General features: G+C 43.0%; 1 protein-coding gene across 2 annotated transcripts in view; it reads right to left on the bottom strand.

Annotated features, from left to right (window-relative positions):
* Nucleotides 1-20260, bottom strand: part of lingo2 (leucine rich repeat and Ig domain containing 2) — a 128694-nt gene that overhangs the window by 36845 nt on the left and 71589 nt on the right. For both annotated transcript variants that reach the window (XM_037461183.2, XM_037461182.2), the window contains one exon: nucleotides 16086-16165. The gene's annotated coding sequence lies outside the window, so the exon portion shown is untranslated. The remainder of the gene's footprint in view (nucleotides 1-16085; nucleotides 16166-20260) is intronic.

A 20260-nucleotide genomic window follows, 5' to 3' on the forward strand; every position in this document is an offset into this window, starting at 1 on the left:
TGTGTATTGCCATGTGTACATTTTCAAATGAGCTCAAAGAAGCCATTTTGCAGCATAATATCCCATTCATGCAGGCCGCCGTTCTGATTTCTTTTAGAAGCATGTCTTTTTTTGTCAAAAAATGCTGAGTCATACAAAATAAAACATAAGCCTCTCCGAGCGCTGGTTTGCTTCTAAAAAGCGTCTAAACTTCTGAATGCCGGTTGGAGAACTGCATCTCGGTATTACAAAGCCATTGTTCCTCAGGTAATCGTAGGCTGTCGAGTATTATCCGAGTTACAGAAAAAATGCATTCGGAGCGAATGTAATTGCTTCTGATTCAGATGGAACAAAAGAATCTGCTCTTCCAAGATGCAGATCCATTTGGTTGGATCACAATGAGTTTACAAGCTTCATATGATGGTTAAATTGTGAAGTGCAATAAGTGGTGTGACAGAAACCACGTCAATCAGTTCCACACTGATTACCTGATGTTTGAAACAATGAAAAATTATAGGACATTTATGCGTAAATATAACATATATAAATTAATAAATATAACAGTTCTATATGGTAAGTCGACAGCTGCTTGATCATTTAGCAAGAATTCCCGAGACGCTTCCCTTTTGGATTGGCCACTGGCTGGACGTTTTGGGAAGGATGAGAGTGTGCGACCGACGTCTCTCTGAATCAACAATGGGTGACGGTTCGTTCCGTTAAACTTCAGCCCCCCTCCTTTCCTCTCCCCTCCTCTATTACCCACCTGGAGGAAAAGGTTCAAACAACTGAATCAATAGCAATTTAGGAACACGCTCTTGTCACTTCGTCTTCCTCCTTTTAGAAGACGACGAGGAACGCCGCGCACAAGCGGCTCTTTGGAAGCGTTTGATGTGACGTTCATTTGATCCCGCTCACACAAGGGAGCTGTTGAAACATGCCGGGAAGTAAGGGTCAAAGGTTAGATATCAAATCCAATCAACGGGGCCAGTCTGCCCCCGTAGCGCTGTGGTTGCCCTTGAGCAAGGCGCTGGACCCCAGGCGGTGTGAAGGGACACCTGCACACTGCTCACAATGCTCGGGCTTTAGTTTGCTCTTTAGCTGGCTGCCGTGGTTTGGGCTCATAGCAACAAAAGGAAAAGCATTTGTGAAGAACTATTTCCCAAGATGGGGATTGTTGCCACAGGTGCACAAGTGACATATTTGACAGTTTATATCTTTGGAACAATGTAAGTAAATTCACTTAATTCCTCCCTGACACGATCGGGTTCCATTACACCTGTAACAGAAATCTGTTTTTAAGGGATTTCACCAAAAGCAAAGAGTGAGATGACACACGTCATTTCTTTTTCAAAAGTGTACAGTGGAGGCTACAATTAAAACCCACTCCATTGTTATTAATGGTTGACCTAAAAAAGAGTTATAAATGGCATGCAGAAGAAAAAAGGAGAATATAAATCTCAAAGGAAATTAAAAAATACAAAAACAGGTGAATTATCATGGAACCATTAAACTTGTATTTGATTTATCCAGCTGTTGTTGCAAAACAGTTTGAAAATGTATAATCCAAAAAGGGTTGAAAAAAGCATTTGATTACACAAACACAACAGCTTTCAGGTTTCTATCGCTGTGCTCCTTGAAATTATCAATGTTTTTTTTCCACCTGATTTGTTCTCGTTTTTGTTTCCTCCAGCTTTTTCTACTCTGACGTTTGTTTCCACAACTTCATTCATCTGACCAACGTTGTATAAGCATAAGAAAAATAAATTCTACATTTGATATGAAATGCCATGTACGGCCGGTCAGTGGATGCCGACATCTAAACTTCCCCGTTATCGTCAAAGTGTCCTGTGAGGATTAGCAGAGGATGTCCAATCATTCATCTGCTGTCTCTCCACCAGCACCAGCGCCCCCAGTCCAGGGGGAACCCGGCCCCCGAGTCCTGGACCATCATTATGCGCCGCGTTTCACAGAGACGGTGTTATCCAAGAGCAGAAAACACGTCTGCCAAATGTATCACTGATAATGATCATCTGCTTATTGGATTAACAGATAGATATATCAAATAAATCAATTCTCACTGCAGAATGAATACAAACAAAACAAACTTATCATATGGTTGTGTGACATGTTGATGAATAAAAAGAAAAGCAAATGTGTGTCATAGTTGTTTGATAGACACTGATGGTGGTTCAATAAGATGTGTATCTATCGATATATATTTATATTGATAGATTCATATACATACATCTATATTTTGGCCATGTTACTGTAAGACCATTACCACTACAATTTATAATTATAATAATTATTATTATTAATCAATAATAATTAATAAAGTAGAAATACCTGGATTTCATCAATTTCAATGTATACCAAGTGGAGGTATTAAATGTTTTAGTTTATTATTAAGAATTAAGCTAAACATTCTAGTTATTTGATTTAGATAACCAAAAGAATTCTAATCTGCTGTCACAGAACTAGAGGTTATGCAGACAAGAAATGGTTTATAACAGTGGACTCAGGGTCAACTTGACTTTCATGTCAAGAGCTGATTTAATCTCGCTACCTTTTGTGAAAGGAACATTTTTTGTTGCCACAGTGTGAGCTGTCTAAAAAGCCTTTAGCGCCGGTCGAATGATCGAAGCTGTCACTTTGGGGTTTTTACCATGTCAGAGGATCAGCTTTACTACACTATGAGGTCATCGTCTGCGGAGACGAGACTCTTTCAGCAAGTCTCTTTTAAGGTCAAACAAAAGCCCAACACAACATGCTGAGTCCAGCAAAAGATCGCCACAACCGGCTGTTTGAAGTGACATTTACATAACACCCTGGAATAGGATAGGAAGTAATCATGTAATAGTTATATAGTATTAATAAAATAAAATATGCACTAGCTCATGCATTTTTCAGGCAAGTTCCTTTCTTGAAATCAAATGACTCAACAAGAACGAAGAACAGCTCTCACGGATCGTGCGTCTTCTTCTATTAGCCCGAGTAACTTAAATCAATTTCAGCTCAATATATCTAAAACAGAGTAAAAAAAGTAATTACAAACGTTGAAGACGGGGCTCTGTTGGCCTATTTTTGAACTACAAATACGGGCACCCATTCTAAAATGCATTAAAAGAAGAGGAAGCTGGAGAAAAAAAAGGCAATCAAATATTGAAGACTCTCTTGGGCTCTGGCACGCAACATCCCCGTTAACCCGAGCCGACTCGCCGGCTGTCGCCAAATGCAGCTCCACCGCACTGAAATATTAACCGCCTGCAATCTGTGACACACACGGGGACTGAGAGGCATCGGCGGGGCCACGCCATCGATCCACATGCTACACATATGACGCAAATACGGCATAAAACAGAAAGTGCATGGCATACAGTGGATGCAGTCATTACTCATTAGGCCTTCAAGTGTGTGTTTACTACCCTTTCCAAGCCTTGAGTTTGACCTTTCGGTCAGCAAGGCCTGCCAGGTACAGCTAGCAGCTAACAATAGCATACGGTTAGCGGCTAACACTAGCAAACGGTTAGCAGATAACACTAGCAAACAGTTAGCTGCCAACACTAGCATACAGTTAGCGGCCAACACTAGCAAACGGTTAGCAGCTAACACTAGCAAAAAGTTAGCGGCTAACACTAGCACTAGCTTGGTTAGGTAGTTGCTTCCGTAATTTATGTCAGCAGGGATGTGAAGCTTTAATGTGCTTTAAAATATATGGTAAATAAAACTTCAAGGTTTTGTTGAATACAAACAGAATGGATTATAAAAAATATCATTATAATATAATAATTGAAGTACTCGCTTGGTGTCTCTGTATCTTTGAGGATTTCACACCTGTGACCTTTTTCCTTGGAAGTAATGTCTGCAACGGATTTCATGTGGACCTCATTTTTCTGAGGAGGATTTACACGGGAGCCTCTCAATTATGATTAACCAAATAAAAACTTAAAAAAGAAAAAAACCCTTTATGCTGAAGTTTCCCAGACACTACATTTCGTTCTGCACTAAAGTGAAGTAAATAAAGATTGGTTACACTGCAGCTTTCCCCTTTATCCAAAACCACCGAGCTTTAGCTTCATGATTACTTGGAAAGAGGCTTCATGGTCTCTGTGGAGCCCCCTCAATGTCTTCTAAACTTTCCTATACCATAATATATGTCAAATATATATAAATTAATCTCATGCCAAATAATCCTTGACATATTATACTCAGAATGTTTATTTTGATTGTTTCATAAGATACAAAAAAGGTTCTGCAGAAAATGTCAGGGTATTTAGATTGGAATAAGCTTGGAATTGAAGCAATATGCGTTGGGAGGAGTACTTCAGCCCTGCAGTTAATACTGTAGTAATTCCGGGTTAATGCAGCAGTGGCCCCGCCGTCTCCCCAACGCTGTTCATGCTTCACTGGCGGCCGAAGCTCAGGGCTAAACACATGATGGAGATGTTGTTGTTGTTGTCATTTGATCATTGAATTGCCTAAATGAAAAAGTCATTTTAGTCAGCTGCAGCTATGCATGAATTAAAAACATCTCAAACAAAAGCAGGATCATCTGTAAATTGGGCTTTCAGCTCAGTTAACAGTGACGCTATCACTCCCATCTCGGGGAAGGGGATTATTGCAGAGCCTGCAGGTGATTTAATGGAGAGGAAAATGTCAAGATGCAGAAGCCTTACTCTGAAACGGTTTCTTTTCTTTTCTGAACTCGCCGGGCTGACGAGATGAAACCAGACTGGACTCGGAACAACAAGGGCTCCTGTCGGGGGGGGGGGGGGGGTGTACCGCTCTCTGACTCATCGTCTGCAGCTTTTAACAAGCCGCCTGCAAAGGGACGCGTCTTTGTTTCCCCCCGCGTCCCTCCTCTGCACATGCACCACCCACGCTCACTCACACGTGCACAGCAAGAACGCAGATCCGTGTGCAGCATTCAGCAGCACGGGAGCTCAGTCCAAACAGACAAAAACAACAATAATGCTCGCCGAGATATTCTTTCAAAACTGGTTTCTCAGAGCAAAGAAATTGTTGCATTTATACTCCGTTTAGAAGAGAGCTTTATTATCTCGGTTAAAAAGCGTATTGTTTGCTGTGTTGTGGCCGGCTCCCCCCGGTCATCTGTTTGGGTTTTACACTTTCATTTGGCCGGACGGAAACATTATCACAGTTTGCATTCATAGCCGGCCCGCGCGGATGCCTCATAATCCCACAAACATTGCACCCAATCCTGCAGAAGTCACAACGATAAACAACAAGCGGTCGCAATGACACAGCACGAGGTCAAGTTGAGCTTCTTTCCTCATTTTCAATTCTCTTTTTTTCTCTGCCATAAATACGGTTGGAGACTCTGAGATGTGCTGCCAGAAGCATTCATTTGCAGAGGAAGGATTCCACTCGTTCCAAAAAGCCTCCTCCCAGATCTCATTATCTTGTCCTTTTTGTCACATTCGTGAGCATTGTTTAATCTCCGACCAGAGGTCAGGTTTCACTAACAGGTCACACAGAAGGGAATGAGCTCACTTTACATTTATGCAAATGGCTCCGAGTAATGAGCGGCTGGGTGAGTTTGCGGTGGTTCCCCCGTGCGGCTGACGGAGAGAGATTGTGGAGCAACCAGCGAACATTGATCGTTTCCCAATAAATCACTGTTCAATGACAGAGTTATGAGGGTAAGAATTTAATCAACTGCACTGCGCAACAAACGAAGAGCATCCGGGAGAAATTGATGTTTCCTTCAAAACAACGATACAGGTTCATTTATCCCAAGCTGTTTGGTATCTTCTTTAAAAAACAAATGTCATTTCATCATCGGCATGTTTAGACTTTGTAATACAGCATTAAAATTCTCATTACTGCAGACATTTTTAGCTTCAGTGAGAATCTGCCCCCCGCCGACACAACTGAAGGTTTAGTCAAATTCAGTCAAATGAATCCCAATCGTTTGCCTTGTATGTGGATCACTCCTGACTCATTTGCTAAATCATCAATATGCTGTAGAAGTACGTTAAATAAAATAAAATAAATAATTGACTTCTGTAACTCACAGGTAAGCCGCATTATCGGGATTCATCAGGTTGGACGTTAAACATGTGTGCTGGCCTCGGGTACCAGCCTGCTAATCTTCTTTTTGTTTAATTAATACTTTTCTCCCAGTGTAATTGCTTGTAAACCCCCTCTTGCATTCAATTAAATGCAATTCCAGCAAAAGCACTGTGCCATATCATCAACATTATCTTTTTTATATCTAAGCGGCATAAAAACACGCTTTACCGGCGACATGGTGTGTTCACATGTGAAATGAAGGCATTCTATGTTGCATCGTTGCTTCTCTTAATGAGTGTATCTGGTTTCAAGGTCTACTGGCGTGAACAAGATGCTGCAAAAAACGTTGCAACTATTAGAATGGTCTTGAGGGTCTACACCATATTTCAGTGCTACGACGTTTGGAGATGAAAAGCCATTGGAGGTGGCACATGTGGACCGATGTTTAAGCCAACAGGACCTCCAGGGGCCTAACCCATAAACCTAAGTGATGGAGAAATGTGCTAAGTAAGCCTCTTTAAATGTGAAACACAGAACAAAGTAAAAATAAAAGCTTTGCCGAGTTCACGTCGGTGTAGTTTTCCAGCTAACGGCGTGATTTCCTCTGGGCTTTTAAACCCAAAGAGCCGCTCAGGGGTATTAGAGGCTGATCTGCATTATAATGATTCTCACAGTAGTAATTGTGAAGAAAAAAAAACGGTTGCAGTATCAAACCAAGGTGTAGTAATTGGGACTGTCTCCCATCTGGTTCCCCGCCAACACACCTGACCTACATGCAGGAGCAGAGAGGTGGTGGGAAGGTGTAACCGTACCATGAGGTCCTGGCTTTGGACCAGTGCTGTGTGGGACTGCATGCTACAGATGACGGATTAGTGCATTAATGGGAAAGAATTGACGTGGAGTCATTTGGAAGTTCTTGTTTCAGTGCTCATCAGTGCTAAGCAAACTAGTTTGGACGTATTGGGACAGAGAAACACTAAGTTAAGAGAAGTGAGTCCCTGTATCAAGGGTTTTCTATTCGAAGAGCTTTTTCGAGTGGATTAGTTTCGATTAAGAAGCTCGCACTCTTCAGGAAGCAAACAAATGGAAACATTATTGAGAAGTCTTTACCAAATGCTTTGAGCATCAATAGTAGGTGATAAAGCTAAATATATATATAAAAACAAGGGTGAAACTGCTACTTGATGAACACATTCGAGCCACTGAGCAACCTTAAAACAACACGTCGGCGTGAAGTCTGACCTGAGCAGAGAACCAGAGAAGAGAAAAAGAGGAGCTCTGATCACAATGGCTCAAGGAACACTGCAGTTCCTCCCCAGAGGTGCACACAACTTTTAATCTAATTAAAAGGAGGCTGGGAAAGACAACTTGAAAGATAAGGCTGCCTGGCACCACTTTTCGTCCTTCTCACTGCAACAAAAGCCGGTTATTACGACCTGGGGGGGGCGGCGAGGGTGCAGACAGGAAGGTTCACAAAGTGACAGAATTAAAGAGAAGAGGGCTGCAGACCAACAACACAATCACAAGAGCAGGACTAATTCTGTGGTTTTAACCAAAACATAAACAAAGAAAATGCATAAAGAATCTGTCATAACTTCCTTAGAAATAACAGAAAGGGTGGTTTAAATATGCAAATATATAACTATTTTAATAGCAATGTGTCTCTTAGATTGCAGTATAGTAATATTTCTATAAAAGCAAAAGCTGAACGCTGTAGTTTTATCTGGGCTGGAGGGTGTTGTTTGGCCAAATCCCCCCCCCCCCCCCCTCCCCCCCTATATGTGATAATCACATCTGATAATCTGTTCCAAGGATTCACAAAGCACACGTAACTGATGTACATTGGGATTCTCAGTACGTAACTGGAGCTTTCCTTTTCTCCTTCTGGTTTAATCTGCGTGAACGTGAGCTGGGGTGCAGGCGATAAACCGCAAACTGTAAAGATATTCTGAGGTTCTCACTTTACAATCTTCAGTTCTCATCAGTTCTTCTTTTTATTTGAGCTATTTATGTCCGATAATCTTAAAAGTTTATGATGAACTGCTTTTAAATGCCGGATATAATTCTGATTTTCTTCGCCTATGGAACGGTTCACATATGATGCTGTTGAAAGCTTCATTATTACGGATGGAATTACTGACCACCAGGATGTAAATGTGTGGTTTTAATATAGGTGGTTGCTGAGGATCTGTTAATTAGCCGTAGTTCCCTCAAGCTGTAAATTTGCTGTCAAACTAAATAAATTGAAGGTCCCTTCAATATTCTGCATGGACCACAAAACACATTATTGCCACTAGAATATCTGTACATAATATATATCAAAATATCATTAGAATGTATTTATACAATATCATATTCAAATCAAGATGAATTGGTTGATTGTCTAAGCTCAGCGTTGGTTTTAATTCATTCAGACTTAAAGAAAGTTCTTAGCTGTGAAAGTAGTAGTTCATGTGTTGCTTACCAGGAGTCATGCACAGGAGATAATGAATCCTTTACAGTCTGTGCTAGTAATTATTCATCTTCATTATGCAGCTGCAGGGAGGTTTGCAGCCCCATCAGAGGAAGAAAGCCTTCTTTCTTTATGACACATCTCTTTTTCAGTACTAGTATGTTTGTCAAAACAATGCAGAAAACAGATAAGGATGAATATGAATGAAAACTACGGTGACTGGCTGCAAGGTCTTTATTGTAAAGTGCATGTAACATGCCACATGCTACATGTGACATGTTACATGCAGCTCATTCCTCCTTCCAGCTGTGGCTCGGATCAGGAACACACTGCTTATCGGTCCATAAGTTGTGAATCTTTAATCAATGCCCTCTCGGCTCTTTTCCTGAGTCCATGCGGTGATCAACTCCTAATGTCCGTCTCACCAGGACGTCACGGCGTGCACACGGAGCGCTCCTCAGAGAGGCGTCCCGGGTTACTGACTCCTTATGGTAACGATGCCAGCCGGTGATGATGTTCATTTGTTTTAATAGAACAACACTGTAAGTTCCAGGACTTCACATTGGAGCCTCCAGTGGCCGTCTTCCCAACCGCAGTCAATTACTGGGCTGTCTGCGAGTTACATGGTGACCTTATCAAAGCTGACATATGGCCAATTTCTTTGCGCCCCTCTGCATCCCAGCATGCCTTGCCTTCGCTCTTATTTACTGGCTAGTTATAAATGCCACATTTGGTCTTGTTTATTCCCAAATAGGTTTCACTTGTTGCATTTTTCTACTACTGGCCAAAGAGCGGCGTTACCCTTCATTGCCGTCGACCTGTTCATCCACCCATCCATGAAGGAACTGAACTGAATGTTTCCTGTGACAACGTAAAAAAACGACGGCTCCGGACTCCTGAACATAAGATCTGCACAAGCACGTGTACAGAGAAGGATGAGTGCATTTCACTGTGTGCTTTTTATGGTGGAGTAAACCAGAACCACCTGTTCCAACAAACGAGCTCCTGGTCCAGCTCCTCGGGGCGATGAAGAGCCGCTTGCTGCGACGCCGCTTCGGTCCAACTTGAGAGGTCGGCTCGACCTTCAGTCAGGCGTCGAAATAAAGCCCGCTCCCTCTCGCGGACGCTTCACTCCAGACCAATTTGACTTCTCGTGAGACACCTGCATGGTGTCTTCTAGTCTATGAGGAATAAGCCCATCTAAAAAAAGAGAAGACGGTAGGGAGGGTGGATCTAGAGAGCTCCTTCCTCCTGTTCAAATGCTAAATGAACTATAGCAACTTTAGCATCTGGGTACGCAAGTGCCTGCACTGATCGAAGAGTGTGTTCATCACTTCTACCTTTGCTGTAGTTCAGTCAATCTCTTATATATATATAAATAGATAAGCATTTCATCAGAGGGAGGGGAGCTCGGGGTCGGCCAGAGGACACACCTCATGAAGCAGCTGTTCAGTCACCTGCTCAAGGGCACTTGGTGGTGGATGTTTGTTTTTTTATAACCTTTCACATCCCTCAGGTTGCTGTTCATGAAGCTGTAATTTTGTGCTCAACAGTCTAAAACTACTAGTGCAGCTATCCAGTGCACGTTAAGGACATGGTTTAACACTTGAATTAGAAATAAAACATATTGAGAATGTTTATTGACTCTACATTGTTTAGTTACTAGGTTTTCTGCCAAAAATGGCGGAAATGAATAGTACACATTTCTTTTTCCTCTTTTCTTACTGTGCAAAAGAATACTGATCTTAGCTTGCAGCTTATAACAAATGTCAAGGCTGCCATTATGAAAGTAGTGAGCGAAGGAGGACATCTAGATTGAAGCTGAGCCAGATGAACAAGTAGCAGAGCAGAGTGAGGCGGATTGAGGCAACTATCAATCACGCAGACAACACACAGCTCACACAAGTTTAGCAGTGTCAAACCAGAGGAATTATTCCTTGCTGAAAATCATGCAAATGTACAAGTTAGTGTGCAGTCGTAATATGTGGAACAATTAAAAGTAGGTACTATTTTTTAGAATTTAAACCTAGCAGGACACACGCTAGGATGTCCAGTATCCAGAAGAACCAGTTGTTTCTGGCGGGTAGCTAGCGGCTCTGGGAGGCGAGGGGCCCTTAAGTGGCCTCTTTCTCTCTCTCTCTCTCTCTCTCTCTTGTTGTGTGTGTGATCCTGGCCAGGGGCCATTAGATATGAGACTGCGTGCTGATGGTCCAGTGGTCCTGTCCAGGGAACAGCCTCCCCCTCAATCACCTCATTCAAGGTGCAGTATTGCTCCTCTCCGCCTAATTCCCTGCATGACAAAGGCTTGTTTGTCCCGTTTATCTGCCTTCCCAGCCAGTCACAGCTGATTCACCAGCACACCGCTTCTCCTGCACAACGGTTACAGCAGGAATCTATTTAGCTGGTAAAACACGTCTGCTCTTCTGAATCTATCCCATTCAAAAGCAACATGTGCATGTTGGCTGAGGTGCTGCTGTGAATATGCAGATATTTGCAGCCACACACACTACAATACGACTACGATGTCACATGTGGCACTTGGGCCTGTAGGCTTTAAAGTTGAAATCTGTTTCATTTACATTTCTGTTAATGCCTGTTAAGTGTGTATGTTTAGCAGAATGAGCCCATGGCCCCTAGTTCCTTCAACTCAAGTCTTGTATCTGAATGTGCAGATTGTACTGTAAACACAATGAAGGCTAGGCCCACAGGCTTAAGGGCCCTGAGGTGGTGAAATGGGACTCAGTGGTGTGCATAGCCCAGATCCTTCACTGCTGTCGATCTTTAACATCCTGCAACCTCCGGCCCCTCCTTCAAATCCACACCTCCTCATCTAAGCCATGTTAGAGCGTGGGCCTTCAGTGGCCTGAGAGTACTACCCAGAAGGTTGGACCTGCATCGCAGCGACGGTTTAGGTGGAGGGAACATGAAAGCTGCTCTCGCCACCTCGTCCGACTTCTCAGCCCCGATCATCTGCTGCTGCGGCTGCAGTTTGGAGGTCTTAAGCGGATGTATGTCGGGGAAATGGCGAGCGCGTGCTGGTGTGTGCGCGCCGCCCTTGAAGCTTTCCTCATTTAGAATTCCCTAAATGCCTTTATGTGCTGTGTAACATGCATCCTGTCTGCGAGTGACCTAAGTACGTAGAGGTTATGTTTAAATTTAGAACATGAACAAAATATTCTTCTACTGTTGGTTTAGTGAATGCATGTTGGTGTGCTATAGATTGACATGTGGCATTTCTCAGGGAAACATGTGACGTCTCGTGCATGTAATGTGGCACGTTAGTGCACTTCTTCTGCTTCACACTTGATATTTTTTTTCTTCCTCACAAACACTGCACGGAATCAAAGTTTGCATAAAGCCCCCACATGCACACACACACACACACACACACACGGACCACGGAACCCATAAATAATAGAGCACACGTAAATTAAATATGGAGGTTGAGCCGGCGATAGCCGACCACGACGCCTCCTTCTCCCCCCTCCAAGAGTTAATTAGAAGCCTCGCACTTCCTGTAGGAAAAACAGAAAAACACAAACAAACACAGGGGGGGGGGGGGGCAGAGGGAGTGCAACCTTTGATTTCCCACAATGCACTCTGTTATTACAGACAACGCCTTTTACAGGAATACCTAATAAAGACCCCGGCTGTGGTCTCTTCAAAGGTTACTTTGTAGCGGCTGCCGACGAGCTGCCCGCCATGTGCTCCATGAATATCAGTTTACATTTATGAGGCAAATGTCCTGATAACCTTTGCCAGCTGTGTCCAAATACAAAAATAAAAATTAAAGTGAAAATCAGTGGATCAATCAATCCAGTCTCTGGACCGGTTGTGTACAACAGGAAGGCGTACGCGGAAAATACAGAAAGATATATATTAATCAACTCAATGTTTGAATTCCTAAATAAAAATGGTCTTGTATCTTCATATAAGCCACACAGCTCCGAATGGCCAAATGTCACACTGGAACTTCCCTCTATAAGCTCTGAGTGAGCGCAGCCCTGATAATCACAGTGTTTTCAGTAGTGGGCTCAAAGCCCCTCTCATCCATGAGCTCAGCCCAAGAAACGCACAACTCCTAAACAGAGAAGAAACGCAGATTACACGACAGCCAAAGGTCAACCTTCCTCCCTCCCCCTCTGTCACACGTAAAGGTCACATAACTGTAGTGCTACGCCTAAACAAGGCACTGAAGTAGTTTTTGGGGCTTCATTTGCATAACTCAAACGATTGCATCCTCCGACTCGATGTTGATTTGAGACGACGTAAGTCCTACTTTCAGTTTAAAGTTACACTTTGAAGGTTTCGTTAATCCACCGGCGACCTTCCCCACGCGAGACAACGCATCTCGCCGAGACACGTCTTAATTACGGCTTCGGTGATATTGGGACTGACAATTAAGATCCCTTCCCGCATGTGTTTTTGTGAGAGACCTGAATGAGCCCCATCTGGGGGTGGGGGGGGGAGAGGGGGGAGGGGGGGTGCCGCGGCATGTCAATACGGTCCCTCGTTACCGAGGAGACGACGGCGCTCCCACTCACGCTCGCTCACTCAGCCCACCTCGTCCCCTATTGATCATTCCTGACAGGAACAAAAAAAAAAAGGGAGAATATTCTCTAATCAAGGCTAAAAATTCTGATCACTCGTGGCGTTCCTTAATCAGTCCATAATGGCGCTTTGAGGACACTGTTAGAGGATAATGGAAGGTTCGCCACACTAAACAAGAAGAGATGACAGTTTTCTTCAAGGAGTCGGCGAATCATTTCTCCGAAAGGTGCGACAAAGAATACTGGTTTCACACGGCACTGGGAGAGCGTTCAAACACCTGATTACTCACTTATTTACCTCTTTAACTCTTGCTAGCAAGTTGTTAAAATGCTTTTAACACTTTAGACACAATATTCAGGTTATTGGGTCTTTACTCCCAAAATATAAAAAAAATTAAAAGGACAAAATACAAGGAAGAAATAATAGTTCAGTTCCACACAAGGAGCTGGACTACATCAGCAAGAATAATGACAGTGTCCTTAAAGCAAGAGGCTGACAGGAAGGGAGCAGCATTGGGAGAATAAAGCAACAAGCATATCCACATTAAATCCCAACTTTGTGGGACGGAAGGTGTGGAGCGTCCTCCTGCGCTGCCTATCTGCAGCGAGCAGGCGCCGCTCTGCACACTGGTCTCCCTTTGAAACAGCAGCCAGGCTTTCCATTAGGCCTCAACGTGCTGTCACAGCCGTCCTCTTCCACCCAGATTATTTCTGCCTTTCATATCTCAAAGTGAGCAGCTAGATCTAATAATACCAAATCCAATTGATGTTAGCACTCCGTCGGAGAGAGAAAAAAAAATAAAAACAACAAATAGAAAATAAATAAAATCCTGCCTTCTGTCTGCAAACACCTGGTTCCACGGGAGAAATACACATAATTCACGTCTCGACCATAATTAAAAGCTGTCACACTTTTTTTTTTTTTTTTTGCGTAACTTCAAAAAACAGTTCTTCAGAAGCAAATGTTTCATGGTGAATCCTTCGGAAAGAACCAAAAATGAGCTCCTTGAATTCACTTTTTAAACACTACGTCCGGCTAGCGGCCAGTTTTAAAAGTTCTGATAAAAATGACCAATCCTGAAATCTATAAGATCATTAGAACATATTTTTTTGTAGGTTTATGGGGTGAATGGAAATCATGTTGATTCGCTTAAAGCATTTCCTCAAGTTTTGTGACATTATATTATTATATAATACATTGTAGAAACTGATCAGCAAGCAAATGCATCGAAAATTTAAATAAGTTAGTGGAGAAAAGAAAGTGTCTGCTTGAGGTTAGTGACATTGGTTGCAAAGAAAACTCTACTACTGTTCAACCCCTTTGGAGTTTGTTAACTTCCTTTCTTTTTAATTAAGAAGAGATGTTGTAGTTTATGAGGCGTCTGCATTTGAGGGGACTTCGGTACGAACAGCAGCAGCTGGAGGATCAGCCAGTACATGCAGACCTATGTGGAGCTGTGAACACACACATCAAACTTTATCTCAATAAAGCCCCTCCGGGAGGAACGCGAGGTCTTGATTTAGATGCAAAACACAATCCCATGCTCGGCTGGCTCCTCCCACGAGAGGCCGGGAGATTAAGATTTAATGTGATACTGAAGGGAACAACACGATCCGTCTGCAGCCTCCCATCTCCTGCGTCTCTTCACACAGCATCCACTCTGTTTCCGTTCCATCTCCGCCCCCAACACGCACTCGCCTGCACACGCGTACCAGCCGAAAGTTTGGACACGGTTTCTGAGAAAGTGTGTCCAACTGGTACTGCACACACACACACACACACACACACACACACACACACTTGTGGCTGGTGGCAGATGAATTCGACCGGAGTTTGACTGGTAAATGAATTGTTGTCTTAAATGATGGATCTTTTCTGGCCTGCAGCGTGTGCACGGTTCTGTGCTGTTTAACAGCGCGGATGTCATCAAGACAGTTTATTTTAGATTATATGTGACATATAATACGCTTCCTGCATGTAACAGCATTGACAGCCACAGATGTAGTGCTCAATAGTCCTGCAGGTCTACAGGAAGAACACCTTTGAATCTCCTGTCCTAATGTTGTAAATGTATCTGTAATGGCTTCCTTCCTTCAACTAGTATCCTTCATCTCATTTGCAGAGGCATTAAGGGCGGAAATTAACGAGGGATCAGCTTTCACAAAGGCCGACGGGGTCGAGCGGCTTCATGGAGGGAGCCGGTCGTATCGTATTGACAAGCAGATCACATAACTATTGTTGCCTGATTTGGAATAGCTGCGAACCTCTCAAATATCACACATCTATTCAGATGTTATTGAAATAGTGAAAACCACGGGGTGAATGTTACAGAACCAATTCCAAACTCAATTAAACTATACTTAGACATTTCCCTGAGACTGACTTCCCATTATTGTCAGCGCGACCCACATGAAGAGAAATACACACTACGTGCTGCATTTCTTGCATGCAGGAGAGGTGCTTTCTTTACAAGCTGAGAGGAGTTCATGGATGCTTTGTACTTTTTAAAGATGCTGAATGCGAACCCTTTTTCCACATCCTGTTGTTTTTCTCCGCCTTGTTCTGGCCTCACTGATGAAGGGTCAAGTCATTATTGAGCAATGACTTGTGTGTCAGAGAGGTTGGAACAGGGGGACACCGACTCAACCCTGAACATCAGGAGCATCTAAAACCAATGGAGCAGGATCAGGATCAGCTTAACACATGGATATGTGCTAAAAAAAAAGGCTCCTTGATTGGAGGAATAATAAAGTGATGAGGTAGAATGTGTCCACTGTGCAAGTGAAAGAATTGGAGAGTGTGTTGCAGGTATAAGAAGAAAGGAAGTACACGGATGGATGGGAGCCTCACACTGAAGTTCAGCGCTGCAGGTATCGGTTCTGTGGCAGTTAATCATAATCACGTCACCTCGGCCAGAGAGCAGGGGTTTGCTGTTTTTGTGTTATTTGTCTATTTCGCTGTAAAATAAAGGCAGCAGGGCTGACTCAAAAGCAAGAAAATCATCTGAAATGAACACACGAGTGTGTGGAACAGAACAGCTAAGAGACTGCAAATGTCTGCTGCTTACCACTTTCAGAAGCAATCATCCCCCCGGCCATGGCCTATTCTCTTCTTCTGCTGCGCCTCTCCTTATTGTGGCTCTTCTGTCTAGAGGGAGAGAGACGAGGGAAGAATTAGAAATAAAAAAAAAAGATAATGACCAGTGAGCCCAATGGGAATCTGACCATGAAGATCACGATCAAACATCTCGACGGCACAATGGTGTGAAGCAGAAAACGCTGAGCGCAGACCAGCGGACGCTTAGCTCCAAATTCAAGCATCCAAATCGGACAAAATGAAAAACACATAGTTTTCAAGTCTTGTTTCAATGAATCCTTCCTTAATTGCTTCTTGTTGTCCCTTTTAACGCGTTTTATTTATTCTGGTCGCTTGTGACAAAAGCGATGCAGAGTAAGCGAAAGAGTTAATTAGAACATGTATTTCCAACTACATAAATCATATTCTACAATGTTTATACATTTATTCAATGTTTTACATTCATTCTAAGCCTACAATGGCAGTAATGTGCAGAGTCTGTGGTCTTATTATTTCTTGCAGAAAATCCAGATCTTTCCCCCGGTCCCTGGCAAAGAGTGAGACCTATGCGATGCACAATGGCCCCTGCCTGCTGCTCTCTCTACTATAATGAGTCCCCTTATCCAGTCTGCAGGAGCAAACACAGTGGATGGTGATTATGCAAAAGGCGTGCCAGGATTGGTAATGCAGCAATGAGAGAGCGAGAGAGAGAGAGAGAGAGGATGCCCTTATCTCCTCCAAGTCCAAAGGCGGAGAGATTAAAAGAAAAAGTTGGGACTCAGGACTCTCTTGTTGAAATAATTTTTGACACCTTGTGCTATTAGTACGCCATTAAGAGTTCAAGGACAATCCGTTGGATCCCCTCGTTGAGTCACGATGATGCTCAATTCATAAAAAAACACCCTTTGCCTTTGGTTTTGTAGAGGTGTCGGATGCATTAGACATCCCAGAATAAAAGATTCCTTTCGTTGACATCAGGATGTATTTGTAGGAGGACTCAAACGCAGGTTCCAATAACAAAACCACTTTATCAATAGACAAATCAAAAGGAAACCAGACCAGGAACGAGCAAACTCACCGACACAGGAAACACATTCAATGAACCAATAGGAAACACATTCAATGAACCAATAGGAAACACATTCAATGAACCAATAGGAAACACATTCAATGAACCAATAGGAAACACATTCAATGAACCAATAGGAAAAACATTCAATGAACCAATAGGAAAAACATTCAATGAACCAATAGGAAAAACATTCAATGAACCAATAGGAAAAACATTCAATGAACCAATAGGAAACACATTCAATGAACCAATAGGAAACACATTCAATGAACCAATAGGAAAAACATTCAATGAACCAATAGGAAACACATTCAATGAAACAATAGGAAACACAATCAATGAACCAATAGGAAACACAATCAATGAACCAATAGGAAACACATTCAATGAACCAATAGGAAACACAATCAATGAACCAATAGGAAACACATTCAATGAACCAATAGGAAAAACATTCAATGAACCAATAGGAAACACATTCAATGAACCAATAGGAGACGAGGTTTAAATCCACCAGGAAGGTGCAGGTGATTGGACACAGGTGGAAACAATCAGGGACACGGCAGGTGAAGCTGACCCAGGTACAACGAAAGGCAGGAAACTAAAAGGTAAAACGGGAAATAAACCCACACCGTGAGAGTATCTGAGAACATGAGACACAAGTGACACAAAAACAAGAGCTCCATCTTTGCCCAGATGTTTTGCCCGATGGTTGATATGGTGATATGAATCACTGGATGGGTTGCCATGGAGAACAGCTTTTTGTAGAGACCACCCTGGCCTTTACCTCTAGCCAACAGAAGGTCTGACTGAATCATCTCAACATTTGCCAGATACAAGCGTGGAGGAAGCGTCGATGCACCGTTGTGTGACGGTACGTCTGAGTGTATTCGTTGTGCTCGGCTCAAACTGAAAGACACTGTGTAGAATTTCATAACCTTGAGAGACAATCTCTCTCACTGTGGCCTCAGAAAGGCAGTCACCAAATCCCCCCGCCTGCCTCGAGCGTGGCCTTGAATAGTAAGGATTCATTAGCACGCCATTCGCCACCTGGAATCAAGATGCACAGCAATCAAGACAATAGCGTCCCTCCTTCATTATGTGACCATAAAGCGCCTTAATATGCACGAGCACCTGGATGCCGCTACAGACATCAGAGTTAATCACTTTTTTTTTTCTTCACTACAACAGTCAAATTCAAGATAATTGGTGCTTTTCTTGGTAGTATGTTGAGGGGCCAATTGGGGAATGGTAAAAGTTTTTTTTTTCTCTAGCATTCATTAAAGCTAAAATTAGCTCGAGAGGTGAGGATCTCAGAGGTTGGAAGTACCATCATCAATTTATTTTTTAACTCTATTTTATGTGGTTTTAATGGGGAAAACATCCCACTCCTACATGATGCAGTCACATCCATCCTGCCGTTACATACAATGTGATGTTTTTTATTTTAATGCTGAGCTAAGAATGCCTCCACAAGGCAAAATAACTCATCATTCCGATCCAAATGTCTTTCCTTCCAACTGACGATACGCAGCTGATAGAGCGGAAGCAATTACTTTGCACAGCTGGGTGTTTTATATGTTCCTCTCAATGGTGAACATTTGATTGCTTGTAAATACACGCCTGATTTATACTTCTTTACAGAGTAAAACTCAGTGGGCCCAATCACAAGAAGACAATTAATCATATTGTTATGCCAATTAAGAAGTTGGTCTGCTTCGGTGAAGGTAGAAAAAAAAATTAAAGGAATTGAAGAAGTGAGAGCGAGGCCCTCGGGTTGGTTAATGTGAGGCATTAAATTACATCCATCACTCCCACACGTCCACGTAGATTCATATGATCCAACTTCATGATGATTTGATGAAGTCCATCAGCCTCTTGTTACATAACCTCTTTTTTGTTTATTCAGTAGCAAACATTAAGTCAATGTCAAAACAAAACGGCTAGGATCACGCCATGTATTCAGCTTGCAATAAGACAATAAAAACATATTGTACTGAAGAGTACATACAGTTTCACATTGCAGCATAATGTGATTTTGCACCTTGGAATGGTTTCAATGGGACCAGTCTGGGAAATCAATACATGAAATAAGAAAATAGAGTTTCCATGAAACACAATCGCTTACGACCGAACTGATCTTTCACTCAAAATGTTGCACATTTATCGTGGTCCAATGGTGTGTTTGTGACTGTTATACCACGTTGAACATGGAGTTTGAGCTAGTTGGCTGTGGTTCCCCATCGAAGGAAATTGCATCCAACTTTCCTCCCAACGAGCACAGATATGGATTATGAGAGTCTCGCTGTGAGCTAACCGGGAGCTAAGTACCTTCGCTAACGTCAAATCCATGAGCTCTCCTCACAGTCAATGCGATCGGCAGATCTTTGCTAATCCATTTTCCGAAGCGCTGGTGTTGTTTTGGAAAATCCATAACCAATCACCAGTAGCCATCCGTGGTTGATGGAAGCGTCATTGCAGCACCTTCAGACATCTAACCTAACATCGACCCCTTTTCTCTCCATCAACAAGGACCAGTACAGACTATGAACGCATGAATATTGTTAGATTAACATAACTCTAATTTCAAGATAATTGCCAAATCGCGTTTCCTTTTTAGGGCATCTCTTATTGTGTAAAAAGGAGCGTCCCTTTGTGCGTGAAAGAGAGCGACACAAGGCTCGCCAGAGAAATGAATAATGAAAGCCGTAACACAATGAATGCGGCGAAAACTGGTAAAACAAATCAAAGGTTGCGTCTGTCCGGGTAATTGACTCCAGCACCTCACGGAGCGATCCGTGTGCAGGCATGAATGTGCTCATGCATCTTCTTGTCTTTCAATTTGTTACCATCACAGCATGCGTGCTCATCTGCACACGCATGCTGTGCATTGGAACACACACACACACACACACACACGCACGCACGCACGCACGCACGCACGCACGCACGCACGCACGCACGCACGCACGGATTGTGTTGCGCGTCGGTTTTGACAGTCGGCTCCTCGGGGGGGGCCCCTCGCATCAAGTGGATCCGTCCTGACTGGCCTTGGCTCCGAGGGCCGCGGCGTGAGTCCCGCGAGGAAGAGGAAG

The sequence above is a fragment of the Pungitius pungitius genome, chromosome 2 (assembly GCF_949316345.1).
Source record: "Pungitius pungitius chromosome 2, fPunPun2.1, whole genome shotgun sequence".
NCBI lineage: Eukaryota > Metazoa > Chordata > Actinopteri > Perciformes > Gasterosteidae > Pungitius > Pungitius pungitius.